This window comes from Lactuca virosa, chromosome 9 (genome assembly GCF_052849685.1).
Source record: "Lactuca virosa cultivar CGN04683 chromosome 9, Lactuca_virosa_CGN04683_v6, whole genome shotgun sequence".
Taxonomy (NCBI): Eukaryota; Viridiplantae; Streptophyta; class Magnoliopsida; order Asterales; family Asteraceae; genus Lactuca; species Lactuca virosa.
The window spans coordinates 210,052,255-210,066,830 of NC_136434.1; the positions used below are offsets into that span (position 1 = coordinate 210,052,255).

Below are 14,576 nucleotides of genomic sequence, written 5' to 3' on the forward strand. Positions count from 1 at the left end.
AATTACCCTTTTCTCCATCCAAAGAATGTGGGACTGCACTTGAGATATGATATTTGATCCATGTGGTGTTCCGGGTTCCATTAAAACCTGCTCTGCATTGAAAATATTTGCATAAGTGTGTATCGATAGCAGATAACTTTGTAATATTCAACCATTAAATGTAACAAAGTTAATGTTTTTTACTATACTATGTAGCTCGTTATATAAACAAGTAAAGAATGCTACAAAACATGGAAGAAATGTAGTCAGATTGTTAGAAGTTAGAAGTTATTCAAGTGGATAAATTTTACCAATAGTAGAGATTTTCAAGAATTCAAAGATAAGGTTGACTAGTTAGCATATAATAGTGTTAACATGAATCTACACAGTGGAATAATGTGTCCAGGCTAACTCATTTTTCCCATTTAAGGACCGGCCAACCACCAAAAGGGTGATCGGATGTTTCTTACACCAATGTACCATCTACATACAAGGAAAGGGATACAAACAAGTTAGAAGAAAAAGGAAGAGCAAGAGAAGAAAAATAAGAATATCATATGGTTAGTTACCTGATCTTCTTTGCGCGTGGGGAATTTGGCATTGCAGGTCGGTGGTGTAAATCTTTATGCATTAATACCATCTGCAAGCAAGGAGGCGGTGAATTTGATTTCTTTAAGTAGTGGTTTTAAATTACCATTTTGTCTTTTCAGAACTGCCTAATAATATGCAATCATATTGAGCACTTAGGCTCTCTGTTCTTGAGACCCATGCAAGAGGCCGACAACTGTTTTAGAAGATGCTGAAAGTTATAAAATATCATAATCATTAATCAAATTATAAAATACCATATAAACCTGCCCCAAGAGTAACACCTGCATATCAATCACATAAACATTCCAGTACAATCATTAAGAGAACCAAAACCCCAAAGGAAGCATGAGATTTTTATAGTTTCTAAAATTATTTTGTAGCACATACCTCTTATCGAGCAAGTTTGAGCTCAGCCTACAATGGTGCAATAATGGCTTCAATTGGTGGCATGTCATCATCTTTTTTAGCAGCGTGAACTCTTCGCAGAATGGCTTCTTTTGCAAACTGTGCTGCCATTGGTGCTTTCTTTTCATCATTGATTTTCTTGATTTCAAGATTCTATAATAACAAAAAGTGTATCTTGTTATATGTAACAATATGATGAAAACAATGTAAAATGGGTTGAGTATTGAGGTGGTTTAGTCAATACTTTGCTTTCTAGAAGAGATTCCCTTTTATTAAATCAAAAAACTAATACATAAGTAGAAAAAAAACATGACACGACTCGAGAGCATGTTCTATATCTGGCATTGTACCCCAAAACCTTGACACTCGCACTGTATCATGTTCTTAGTTTACATAGTGGGATCTATAAGTTGCTGAAAGGAGCTCAACACCTGATCTTGGATTAATCAATTGTGAACTATCTAGAGGACTTGAATAGCATTGTCTATGACTTGAGAAAAGGTTTCAGAATCCTTGTATTCTTGATATTCCAGGTGGAGGTAGAGTGCAAGAAACATCCAGAAGGTCTTGCACTTAGATTAGCTGAAAAGGGAGTTTGTTTCAGCTGCTTTAGAAGATGCTGAAAGTGTAGAGTTATCTATTGACCTTCGTAGAGAACTTCAGGGGCGTCAACTCGTGTAACTTCTCACAGCCGACCCAATAACAGGTGGTGGCCCAGCAGAAGCTTCACGGTATCTATCAGCAAAAAAGTACAGAAAACATGAGAATTTAATCATTTATATATCGAAATGTGATAAATATGATGAATGGTAAAACTTACAGGCAAACGATCCCAAACAAGGCGAGCATCATTTGGTTTGAGGTGATAATAAGAGGATCCAAAAGCAACAACAACCACACCAATGTAAAAGCAGGTCCAACCACAAAGCTCACCTTGTAGACTTGTTATCTGAATTTGGTAATTTGCTTATTTGCACATTTCTCAAATATTGTCCTTATAATCTTTTGATGCAAAAAAAGCATTTGGAAACCTGAGAGCAACTCTGAACAACAAATTCACAAAAATGTCCATCAATCTCTATTTTAATTTACTATCTACACCTATTTTTTCTTATAAAAATGTCCATCAATTTCTATTTTAAAAACAATGGTCTATTTAAAATATCAAACATGTTATAGATTAAATTCGCATTGAAGCTATTAAAGATGAAAAATTCTTACGTGAGTTGATTATCTGATGATGATGATACCGCCAATGTAGATGCTTCATGTGGACTCCACTCGATAGATGTTATCGGATGTTTGTGGTCCTCAAAATGTGCCACAACAGTGTAACAACCTAAAATTTCAAGACAAATTTGAACTTTTCAAAAACATTTCATCCCATTAAAATCATTACATCTTTGTTTTCAAAATGTATAATATCAGAGTTTTCCTAGAAACATAAACAAAACATGAGGAGCTGTACGATCATGCCTTCGCCTTGCCGCGATCCCCTGATGTACCTGAAACAATAAACTGAAACTGTAAGGCCGAAAGCTTAGTGAGTCCCCCTAAAATACCCATACTCCCATTAATACAAAGAGAATCATAAACAACATACTATGGGTCCAGTCAACCATCGGGTTGGAATACCCTAGGCCCTCAACCATCCGGTTGGAATGTCAACATACTATGGGTCCAATCATCCTCGGGATGGAATACCCCAGGCCCACAACCAACAGGTTGGAATGCCCACATACTATGATTCCAGTCATCCTCGGGATGGAATACTCACGGCCCACAACCAACAGGTTGAAATGCCCAGGTCTATTGGCTTTCGCACAAAGCAGATAAGCCTCAACCATCAAACAAACATGTGCACATATAACAGATAATCACATAACAGTCTATAGACAACCACTGATCTAACGGACCATACCACATACCATATAATATTATCCTACCCTCTAGGATTCCGAACTAACAGGTCATATCACTTATCACATAATATCATCCTACCCTCTAGGATACCGATCTAACAGATCATACTAACATAACAAAACCAAATAATAATCCAAAGGGCCGGCCTTGGTGCCTTAGACCCTTGAGTATAGTGAGGATAACTCACCTCGCAACTGTCGACTCGAAAGATAAGCTCAACCTCTCGGATCACCGACACGAACTCCACCACCTATAGTTACCATCAAACCATTTTATAAATTTCCAATTTCCCAAATGCCCCCAGAAGTCAACTGGTCAAACTCAAAGGTCAAGGTCAACAATCCATGTTGACCTCAACTCGTCGAGTACCCTTAGCTACTCGCCGAGTTCCTTGCATAAATTGTCAACTCACCGAGTCACTAGAGTGACTCGTCGAGTTCCTACGGTTTGGGGAAAAACCCTAGCCAACTCGCTGAGTCATTTAACTGACTCGCCGAGCCCACGACTATCTTCATCGGACTCGCCGAGTTGACCATGCAACTCGCCGAGTTCCTTCAGTCCTTTATCCATACAGATGCTTTTTAAGCCATGCTAAGGTTCCATATTGCAGATCCAGCTTCCCAAAGCATGTTTATCACGTAAAGTTGCAAACTTTACGTGCATGCAAAGCTCTAAAGCCTTAATATGACAAAAACCAAGCTTACAAACTTAGAGTCCAAGAAAAGTCCAGATCTGAAGTTACAACTTCAGATCTTAGCTTATACCCATGAATGGCTTCTTATTATGCTAGAAAAACCCTAAAATCCACCCAAAAGAGATCTAGAATAAAATGGGTTAAGATAACAGCTTAATACCTTCCCAAAAGATGCCAACTGAAGTAGATCTTGATTCCCACGAGTTCCTTGCTTCAATCTACTTGTTTCCCCAAGCTCTCCTCACCAAGAATCCTCTTTCAAAGCTTACAACACACAATGGAGCACATACACACACGTATTAGGGTTTTGTTGAGCTCTCAAGGGACTATAAAGAGGCTGGAGGAGGCTTATGATTCTTTAAATAGGGTGCAAAGCCCCAGAAATTAGGGTTTCACCCTCCAGTCCCAACTCGTCGAGTCACTCTTCCGACTCGGTGAGTTGGTCACTTAAACACGTGTTCCAAACCCGCTGCTACTCGACGAGTCAGGGCATCCAACTCGTCGAGTAGACCTTGAAACTTGAAAACTAAAGCCATAATATTAATACCTGAGAATCGGGGCATTACAATTATCCCCCACTTGAACTAGACTTCATCCTGAAAGTCCGTTGCGATGAACAACTCTGGATAGTGCTCCCGTATCTCTACCTCCGGCTCCCACGTCCACTCAGATCCCCTCCGATGCTCCTACTGTACCTTTACCAAAGGTATCTCCTTGTTCCGCAGAACTTTCATCTTCCTCTCTGGTATGACCATAGGCCTCTCCACATAATTCAGGCACTCATCGACCTGAATATCATCCAACGACACCACTGCCTCCTGATCCATAATGCACTTTCGCAACTGCGAAACGTGAAAGGTGTTGTGGATCCGACTAAGCTCATCCGATAGCTCTAGCTTGTATGTCACCTTGCCAACCTTGGTAATGATCCTGAACGACCCAATGAAACAAGGACTCAATTTCCCCCTCTTCCTGAAGTAGATCACACCCTTCCAGGGTGAGACCTTCAGGAGTACTATATCACCCACCTGAAACTCTAACTCGGATCGGCGTCTGTCGGCGTAACTCTTCTGCCGGCTCTGAGCGGTCTGCAGTCGCTCCCTAATCTGCTAAATCTTCTCGGTAGTCTGCAAGACTACCTCCGTCTATCCCATCACCCTGTGTCCGACCTCACCCCAGCAAACCGGGGTGCGACATCTCCGCCCATACAACAGCTCGAAAGGCGGGGCGCCAATGCTGGAATGATAGTTGTTGTTATAGGTGAACTTTGCAAGGGATAGGTGGGAATCCCAGCTCCCACCGAAGTCAATGACACACGCCCTCAACATATCTTCGAGGGTCTGAATGGTCCGGTCGCTCTGACTGTCGGTCTGCGGATGGAATGCTGTGCTAAAGTGCAATCGCGTGCCCAGTTCCTCGTGGAACTTCTGCCAGAAACGAGAGGTAAATCTAACATCTCGGTCGGTGACAATGGAGACCGGAACCCCATGGCGAGCCACGATCTCGTGGACGTACATGTCGGCCAACTTCTCGGCTGATGAACTCTCGCGTATGGCCAAGAAATGGGCACTCTTGGTCAACCGATCCACAATGACCCATATAGCGTCAAACCCCTTCGCCGTCCTCGACAACTTGGTAATAAAGTCCATCGTGATCTATTCCCATTTCCACATGGGAATCTCCAGGGGCTGCAGCTTGCCATGCAACCTTTGATGCTCGGCCTTGACCATCCTACAGGTCAAGCACCTCTCGATGTACCAAGCGATTTCTCACTTCATGCATGGCCACCAGTAACTCAAACTCAAATCCCGATACATCTTGGTGGCCCCCGGGTGAATAGAGAAGTGAGTCTTATGAGCCTCCTCCATCACTATCTGTCTGACCCCACTAGACATCGGAACCCATACCCGGCCGAATCGGGTCAATAATCCTCGGCTATCCTGCACAAACCGGGTGTTTTCGCCCTTGATCCTCTCCATCTTCCAGTTCTCCGTCGCATGCCCTCCACCTGAGCATCCTCATGCATACCAAAAGCCCTCGGGATTATTGCAACAGCCAGCGATACCCGAGTGGAAATGGGAAAGGATAACTATGGACTTCGTGACTAAATTACCAAAGACAGCAGACAGATTGGATGCTATCTGGGTAATCGTCGATAGGTTAACAAAATCCGCTCATTTCCTACCAATAAAAGAATCCTACAAAATGGAAAAGCTGACCAGAACATACATCAAAGAGATCGTGAGACTCCATGGAGTGCCAGTGTCTATTATCTCAGATCGAGATAGTAGGTTCACTTCAAGATTCTGGCAATCTCTTCAGAAGGCAATGGGAACACAGCTAGATATGAGCACTGCCTATCACCCACAGACGGATAGTCAGAGCGAGCGTACCATCCAGACGCTTGAGGACATGCTCCGAGCTTGCGTGATTGACTTCGGCAAGTCATGGGATGCCTACTTGCCTCAGATCGAATTCTCATACAACAACAATTATCATACAAGCATCAAGGTTGCTCCTTTCGAGGCTCTTTACGGACGTAAATGCATATCGCCCCTATACTGGGCCGAGGTGGGTGACACCCAACTAACAAAAGGGCAATCATCGAACAATACTTTAACAGGGCCAGAAATTATTCGTGAGACGACGGAGAAGATAATCCAAATCAAAGCTCGACTCCAAGCATCGCGAGACCGACAAAAGAGCTATGCTGACAAGCGACGAAAGCCATTAGAATTTCAAGTCGGGGATCGCGTGTTATTAAAGGTCTCTCCTTGGAAAAGGAATGATTCGCTTTGGGAAACGAGGAAAACTAAACCCGCGATACATTGGGCCGTTCGAGATTCTAGCCCGGATTGGTCCAGTGGCTTACAAGCTACAGCTACCTGACGAGCTCAGCAACGTACACCCCGTGTTTCACGTCTCAAATCTGAAAAAGTGCCTATCAGATGAAAATCTTGTCGTTCCGTTGGAAGAGATCGAGATTAACGAGAATCTTTTGTTCTTCGAAGAACCAGTCGAGATATTAGACAGAGAAGTGAAGTGTACAAAGCAGAGTCGCATTCCAATTGTGAAGGTTCGGTGGAATGCTAAACGTGGACCGGATTTCACATGGGAACGCGAAGACCAAATGAAGCAGAAGTACCCTCACTTATTCTCTCATTCATAATCCTAGTTTTCAAAAGAATTTCGGGACGAAATTCCCTTTAACCGGGGGATGATGTCACAACTGGTATTTTTACCAGGAAATTATGTAATCATGTAAACGTCATCTATGATAATACTTGTAACTCTAACTTGATGTCATACACTATGATCATTCTATGGCCACAAACTTAGTCAAGATTTACAATTGAAATTCAAAACTCTATGCAAAACATTTCAGAAAGTCAATTGGGGAGTTGAATACCCTAGAGATCCAGGTTCAAGTTCATTATGGACTAGGATTTCCTTATTGGGCCTAATGGACCAATAAGCATTCAATTCAACTATATTGGGCTTAGAAACCCTATTTGGATTCTAAATGGACCCAGTTCATAAATCTATAACATTTTGGACCATTTGGGCCTAGAATGATTCATTCTAACCCTAATGGGCCTTAATGGGCCATAAACTCCCTTTCTTTCATTCAAATGGGCCGTGAACCATCTAATGAGCCCAATGGGCAGAAAAATAATATTGGGCCTAGAAAATTCGATCAAAGCCAAGAAATTAAGCCCAACACCATTTTCTTCATTCCACCAGGCCCATTCTCGGCCCATGGTTAAAAAAAAGAGAAAATGGCTAATTAACCTAATCCATGACACCTCATTGTTGTTTAGGGGATAATAAGGCCTTTATACAACATGTATTAATGCACTCTCATGCTTCCATGCAAGATCACTCCTCTCTTCATCTCTCTTGATCACTCTCTGCCGAAACACCCTCACACCACCTCCATTCTTTCAAAAATCTTTCAAGGAAACTCTCTCTAGAAAACCTCCCTTCTTCTCCAAATTTTCGAAGATCTAGAGCTGTTTCAAGAAGGTCTTCACCAAAAATCATCAATCTTTGGTAAGTCACCACACATCCAAGTTAAATAACTTCATTCTTATGTTATATCACTCTTTCTAAACATTTTTTTGTGATCATACTCTTAGAAAACCCCATAAGATCAAGATCTACTCAAGGAAAGCTTGTTAGGGCCGAAACCCCTCTCTTTTCTTCAACAAACCGAGAAAAAACAAGCAAGGTGAGTTCATACCCCCTTGTTTTTGGTTTTTACTTGTTTTTGGGGGAGAATACAAGTGTTCATGTGTAGATCTATGTATTATTGCATGTTGTGTGTGATTTTCTTGGTTTATGTTGTGTTTGTGTGATAAAACTCGATGGATCCATGAAACTTCAACAAAAATAGGTGAGATTCATAAACTAAAACACTCTAGTCACCATACTACAAAGTTAAAAGTGTTATACATACCTAAGTTGTGAAAAACAAAACACAAATCTTGTATAAGGATCATTTTTGACAAATAAACAAAAGATTGAGACAAAAGTGACACCTACGGTTTTATAGGGACCAAAAGGTTCATATTAGCTTAAAAATGAGTTTTTATAATAATCATATTTTCCAAAGGGCCAAAAGTGTAAAATTTGGCATTATGGGCCTTAATGTGGCCTTACGGCTTTGTGGGCCCAAATTGCAAAAGTAATAAATTTTATGGATCAAGATGTTATGAAATAGAAACTCGAGCCAAAAATGAAAACCCACGAGATTAGGGGCTGAAAACGACACTTATTTCAAGATTTGGACCAAAAATGTTAATTTTATAAAAATTGGGCCGAAAATGTCATTTTATTCAAATAAGGGCTGAAATTGTAATTTTCTGCAAAAATGGACTGAAAATGTCATTACATGTATTTTTGGGCCAAACCCGTCAATTACTAAACATTTGGGGCGAAAATATAATTTTTTATAAATTTATGGACTAAAATGTTATTTTTAATTTAAAATAGACCAAAATGACATTTTATGTAAAAATAAGCCTTTAAATGTTCAAATTAGTTCTTAAGGGACCTAAAGAGTAATTTTTAATAAATACGGGTTCAAATTATGGAATTTTGACGTATCAAACAAAAAAAATATCATTATAACAAAACATTGGACTTTTTATAACGCTATGGATAAATGATTCGACTAAATGAACTATACTATAGCAAATAAACGAAATACAACAACGATGCGATTATTGGGCCTAGTATTTGCTATACATGTTTATTGGGCATTCGTGATCCATTTACATGTTTATTGGGCCTAATATATTCATCACATGTCTATTGGGCCTCAGTGACCCAATTACATGCTTAATGGGCCTAAAATAGCCTTTACATGTTATTGGGCCTTAGTGGCCCATTTACATGCTAATTTAGCCTGGAAGAATTCATCATGTGCTTAATGGGCTTTAATGTATCCATGGCATACTCAACAAGTCTGGAAATAACTTACATGTCTAATAGGCCATAGTTGTCTTTTCTTCATGTTTGGTGGGCCTTAACTTTTCATTTCATGCATCATCTAGTGTTCGAACTTCTAAATACATATAACGTTATACAAATTCTGTGGAAACAATTGGGATCTAGTGAGACGTGTCGGTTGACATCACTGAGTGTATGACCGTAGCTTATAGTTATAATTAGAGTCTCCTGGAGGGAGAGCGAGAGTTTGTGTATAGATCTATACGGTGGTGTCTTCCCCACACCTGAGCTGTTCGCTACAGTTAGACTAGGCTAGTCTAGGGTGACAAAACCTTGATCGAGAATCCGACATTTGGAAAAATGCCAAGACAAGAAAATCAGTCACTATCATGCATGGTTATAACGACTCATATAGATATCCATTCCCATCACGACAATACGGAAATTAAAAACTCGTATCTCATATTGATACAAAACCAATCATACAACAATGCAAAGACCGTAACATTTTTATAAATCAGAAAATATCGGATTTTCTGGGGAAATACTATTATTCAAATACCACCTATTTACAACAGAAAGAATGAAAAGAAAATTGAACGGCATACCTACATGTTACTACTATGAAATACATACATGCATTTATACTCGATTTTCACATCATTTTTCAGACTTTTTACAGAAAATATTGGATTTTTTGGGTTTTACAAACAATACAAAGACTTTTATTCAAACATGCTTATGAACTCACCAACATTATATATGTTGATCATTTTCAAAATAACTTGTATTCTCAGGTAATCGTTAAGCAGAAGGACTTTCAAGTGTGTATGGAATTATTTTGTGTAATGTCACTCATCGTACTATTAATATTTTGGAATTATGTAACCTATGACAATGTACTTGATGTGAACAATACCAGTTGTAATATGTAATGTTTGGTGATGAATGTGTTATGTTTCATGTATATTCATTGTGATGACATTTCAATTGATAGTCACACGAGCCCTCGGACGTTTCCGCCGTCTGGTTTGGGGGTGTGACAGGTTAGTATCAGAGCCAGGTTTATAGTGAACTGGCATATCTAACCATACTTGATATGCAACTATAAATACAATGAGACTAAAACACTCTGAATAAAGTGCATACATTAAAACAATAACATTAAAAGTCTCTAGAGGAAATGGAACACTGTGATTAAACTCGGGCAGTTATGTAGTTATATTGGGGTAAATATAGTCTGATCAACTATATTTATTCAAAATATGACCAACATGTGTTTGGGGGTAATTATGGCGGGAAATTGACCTAGAAGCTTACCTCATATCCAAAACTTCTCAGGAATTCAAACATAAATAATGAAAATACTATAGGAGTATTTTGAAATTTTATATACACCCCTTTTACACACTTCTCACTCCCAGCTTCTCGCGCAGCCACCATGGATGGAGCGCATCAGGGCATTCTTTTCCACCAGAACCTAGTGGCTCACGGAGAGATTGAAGAAGACCCCGTGGTAGGACCCGAGGCAACCTCTGACCTTGAGGGTGAGGAGTATACAGATATGGACTACGAGTTTGACGAGACTGATGATGACGAAGAGGACGATAAGAACACTGAAGAAGTTCTCGGCGAGCCTCCTACCACAGAAGTGCATCAGGACGATCCTATACCGCCAAGGGACTCCATTGGTGGAACCCGCTCTTCGGAAGAAGAAATTGCCACACTTCGACAGCAGTTGTTGGCAATGGAGACGCGAGCCGTGCAAGCGGAACAAGAAAGGGATGAGGTAATTAGAGAAATGACCGAGATGGCTACTTTAGTAGCGCAACATTTTGGAATATGATATCGCTATTACTGTTAGACTCATCACGTCATGAATATGATTCGCTCCCTCACTTACTAGTATCGTCATGTTTCCTTTTATATGTATGCTACTGTATGTACCATCGACCTTATGTTTAAGTGATTACACTACTCATAGGGTCGTCATGCTGACAGATTATATGTTTTCCCATGTACTGTATGCCTTCTGGCAAATTTTCATGTATTAAAAACAATTAGTATTAATGGAAATGCTTTATGTTTTTATCGTGATGTTGTTATCTGCTATGTGTTTATTTCCTTGTTTTATGTTAATACATGGAATCACCTAAGTGCACACTCGATACGCCGAGTCTATAGAATTCTAAACTCGGGATATGATATGTACTCAACATCTTTCCGTTCTTTGACAGAAATATGTCCCAAAGACCCAACCGTGGAAACAACACAACACCGACCCCGTCGGAAATAAACTCAGTTGCATTCCAAGCAGCAGTGTCCGCTGTGGTCACTGCCGGACTTGCGCAGATTCGCAATGGAAACAACGGAGAAGGCAACGGACACGGAACCGGAAGCACAAATCAAGGAACAAACCACAGAACCACACAAACATGCACTTACAAGGCAACGGAGAAGGCAACGGACACCAAACCTCGAACCTTCAATGGAACAAGAGGCGTAATAGCCCTGAAGAGATGGATTGAGAAGGTGGAATCAGTTTTTGAAATTTGCGGGTGTCCGGATGGGTGCAAGGTCAAGTTTGCAGCCTGCACATTCACTGATCAAACTCTCTCCTGGTGGAATGGCCACATAGAGGCCATGACACTCCCGGTGGCGAACGCGTTGCCATGGGAAGAGCTTAAAGAAATGATGCTGGTTGAATACTATCCAAGAGGCGAAATTCAGAAGATGGAACAAGAGTTGTGGAATCTCACGGTTCAAAACTCCGATATTGATGCATACATATCCAAGTTTAGTGAGCTATCTCTTTTGTGTCCTGGAATGATCACCTCAGAAGGGTAAAAGATTGAGAGGTTTATCTGGGGATTGACTGCACCTATCCAAGGGAATGTCATTGCGGCAAACCCTGAGACGTTTGATAGTGCTAAGAGGTTGGCTAAGAAATTGTATGATCATGGCAACAAAAAGGGTGCCAAAACAGGAGAAGCGGAGGTTAAGAAAGAAGGTGAGAGCAAGAAAGGGAAAAACAACAAGCGAAGGGAAAGCAGAACTCCAAATCATCAAAGAAAAAACAAAATGTGACGGTCCATGCTGCAACTCAAGCTACCACCATACCACATGCTCCAACCTCATCCACGCCAAATGCTCCAAAGCAGTACTCAGGAAATCTCCCCAAATGTAACAAATGCAACTTCTATCATCATGGGGAATGCAGAGAGATGATTTGCACAAGGTGCAACCGGAAAGGCCATACATCAAAGTATTGTAGGACTCAGCTTCAACAAAACCAGATGCCAAACAACAACAACAACAACAACAATAACAACCACAACAACAATAACAACAACACCAATGCTGGGGCCAGTCATACCTGTTACAGATGTGGGAGAACCGGGAATTTCAGGCGTAATTGCCTCAATGTTAACAATCAAGGAGATGGAGGATCGGTAAGAGTGTTGACTTTGGGACAAGGCGAAGCAGTCCAGGACCCTACCGTTGTCACCGGTACGTTCCTACTTAACAACATATATGCATGCATCTTATTCGACAGCGGAGCAGAGCGAAGTTTCGTTACTAACAAGTTTGAACATTTACTAAAACAACGACCCCATAAGCTCAATGAAACCTTCACGATGGAAATGGCTAATGGGAAGACTGAATCAACTAAAGATATCTATATAGGATGCACGTTAACACTAAACAACCACTCTTTCCAAATAGATTTGATGCCTGTAAATGTTAGGAGTTTTGATGTGTGACAACCCGAAACTTTTCCCGTTATCCTTACCCAGTTTCCGTTAATAAAATTTGGGTTTTTATTTAATTCCGTCAAATTTCTTAATTTGGGAAGGACCTTAAGTTTTAAATAAATAACATGTATTTTATACGATTCGGAATAAACCGGGAATCACGCGAAAAGCTTGAAACTTCCTCGAAAATCACCGAGTTCACGGTCAGGACGCGTTTACGACCGTAAACTCATGTAGACCGTAACCCCGTTTACGGTCAGGTGGACTCCCCTCTTTGACCGAGAACTCTACCCTATATATAGAGTATTTGGCCTTCCTTTCACACTTTAAACACTACAAAGGCTTTCTCTCTCTACTCTCTCTCTACCTGCATTGAGTTTCCTCCAAGACCTTCAAGAACACGGTTGTGTTTTGGACCGAAAACACCCCCATTTGCCTCCAAATCGTAAGTACCACCCTCCTTTACATCTATCTAGTTACAATCCTTCATTTTGGACTTAAGATCATCACTCTTTGCATGAACAAAAGAGTTTACGGTCCTATGAATCTTCATAGACCGTAAACCCTTATAAAGGGTGTTCTTATAGCCTTTACCTTTCCTAAGGCTAAGAATGGTCCCCAGAATCCGATGCCTTTGAATGAAGCCCTTGAAAAACATCATTTGTGCAAGATTGATGAGTTTACGGTTGTATCTCCTTAGACCGTACACCCTTCAATGACCGTAAACCCATGGACCGTGAACCCATGGAACCGTAAACCCATGGAACCGTAAACCCATGGACCGTAAACCTTATGACCGTAAGGTCATTAGACCGTGAACTCCATGACCGTAAACACTAAGGCCGTGAACACTTGGACCGTGAACTCCAATGGTCATACCTCTTTGACCGTAAACTCTATAGGGTGGCCATATACCCTAGTTATGCAATCATATGTGATTGTATCCCATACATCTTAGAGTTTCCTAGCCAATAAGGGTGTTACCCTTCTTATTTAGTCGTCTATGCACTAAATTCATACATATACATGTCTATATGTGTCTATTAGGATCATTGTGTGCTCAAGGTTACACCTGACACTCTGCACTCCTCTTCCAACCACACGTCAGAACCACTCAATACAGGTGAGTTCATACCCCTACATTTTCTGTGTTTTTAATGTTTTCAGGGGGGAATACAAGCCAAACTCAGAGTATTTTATTAAGTTTTAAACTTATTAATACAATCCAACGATTTCTACGTTTAATAACATATTCGAATATTTTATCCCTTTTTAACATGTTGAGCATAAGGGAAACTTTTATATTGGAAATCTAACTTCATAGCTTTCAGAAAGGTTTTTACAAAGCATTTTCATATCAATTCTATTAAACTATAATGGGTATAGTTTGGAATAACCCGCTAGGCAGTTTTCACCAAATCAGATTTCATGAATAAGTATGTATAAACTATGGCAGATTTAGTTTATGTTATATATTTTTCTCAGGAGTATAAAGTACTATTATTCAAGGTTAATTATTGTTTTATACTGTTTCTCGCTAGTAAACTAGATTATACATAATTGTGAGGCTCTACTTCAATACGGTACCCTTAGTGTACTGAACTAAATCCTATCATAGTATAACCAGAGTCTCCTGGAGGGAGAGCGTGAGATTTGTGAATAGATCTATTCGGGACTGACAATCCCACACAAGAACTGCTAGCTACAGTTAGGCAGGCATGCCTGTGGTGGACAAATGTCATTTAGCATAAACGCCTGAAGAACGTTATAAAGGT

General features: G+C 40.4%; 1 pseudogene; it reads right to left on the reverse strand.

Annotated features, from left to right (window-relative positions):
* Positions 1–768: 768 nt before the first annotated feature.
* LOC145140246 (protein HEAT STRESS TOLERANT DWD 1-like) overlaps positions 769–14,576 on the reverse strand; it is a 93,559-nt pseudogene continuing 79,751 nt past the window's right edge.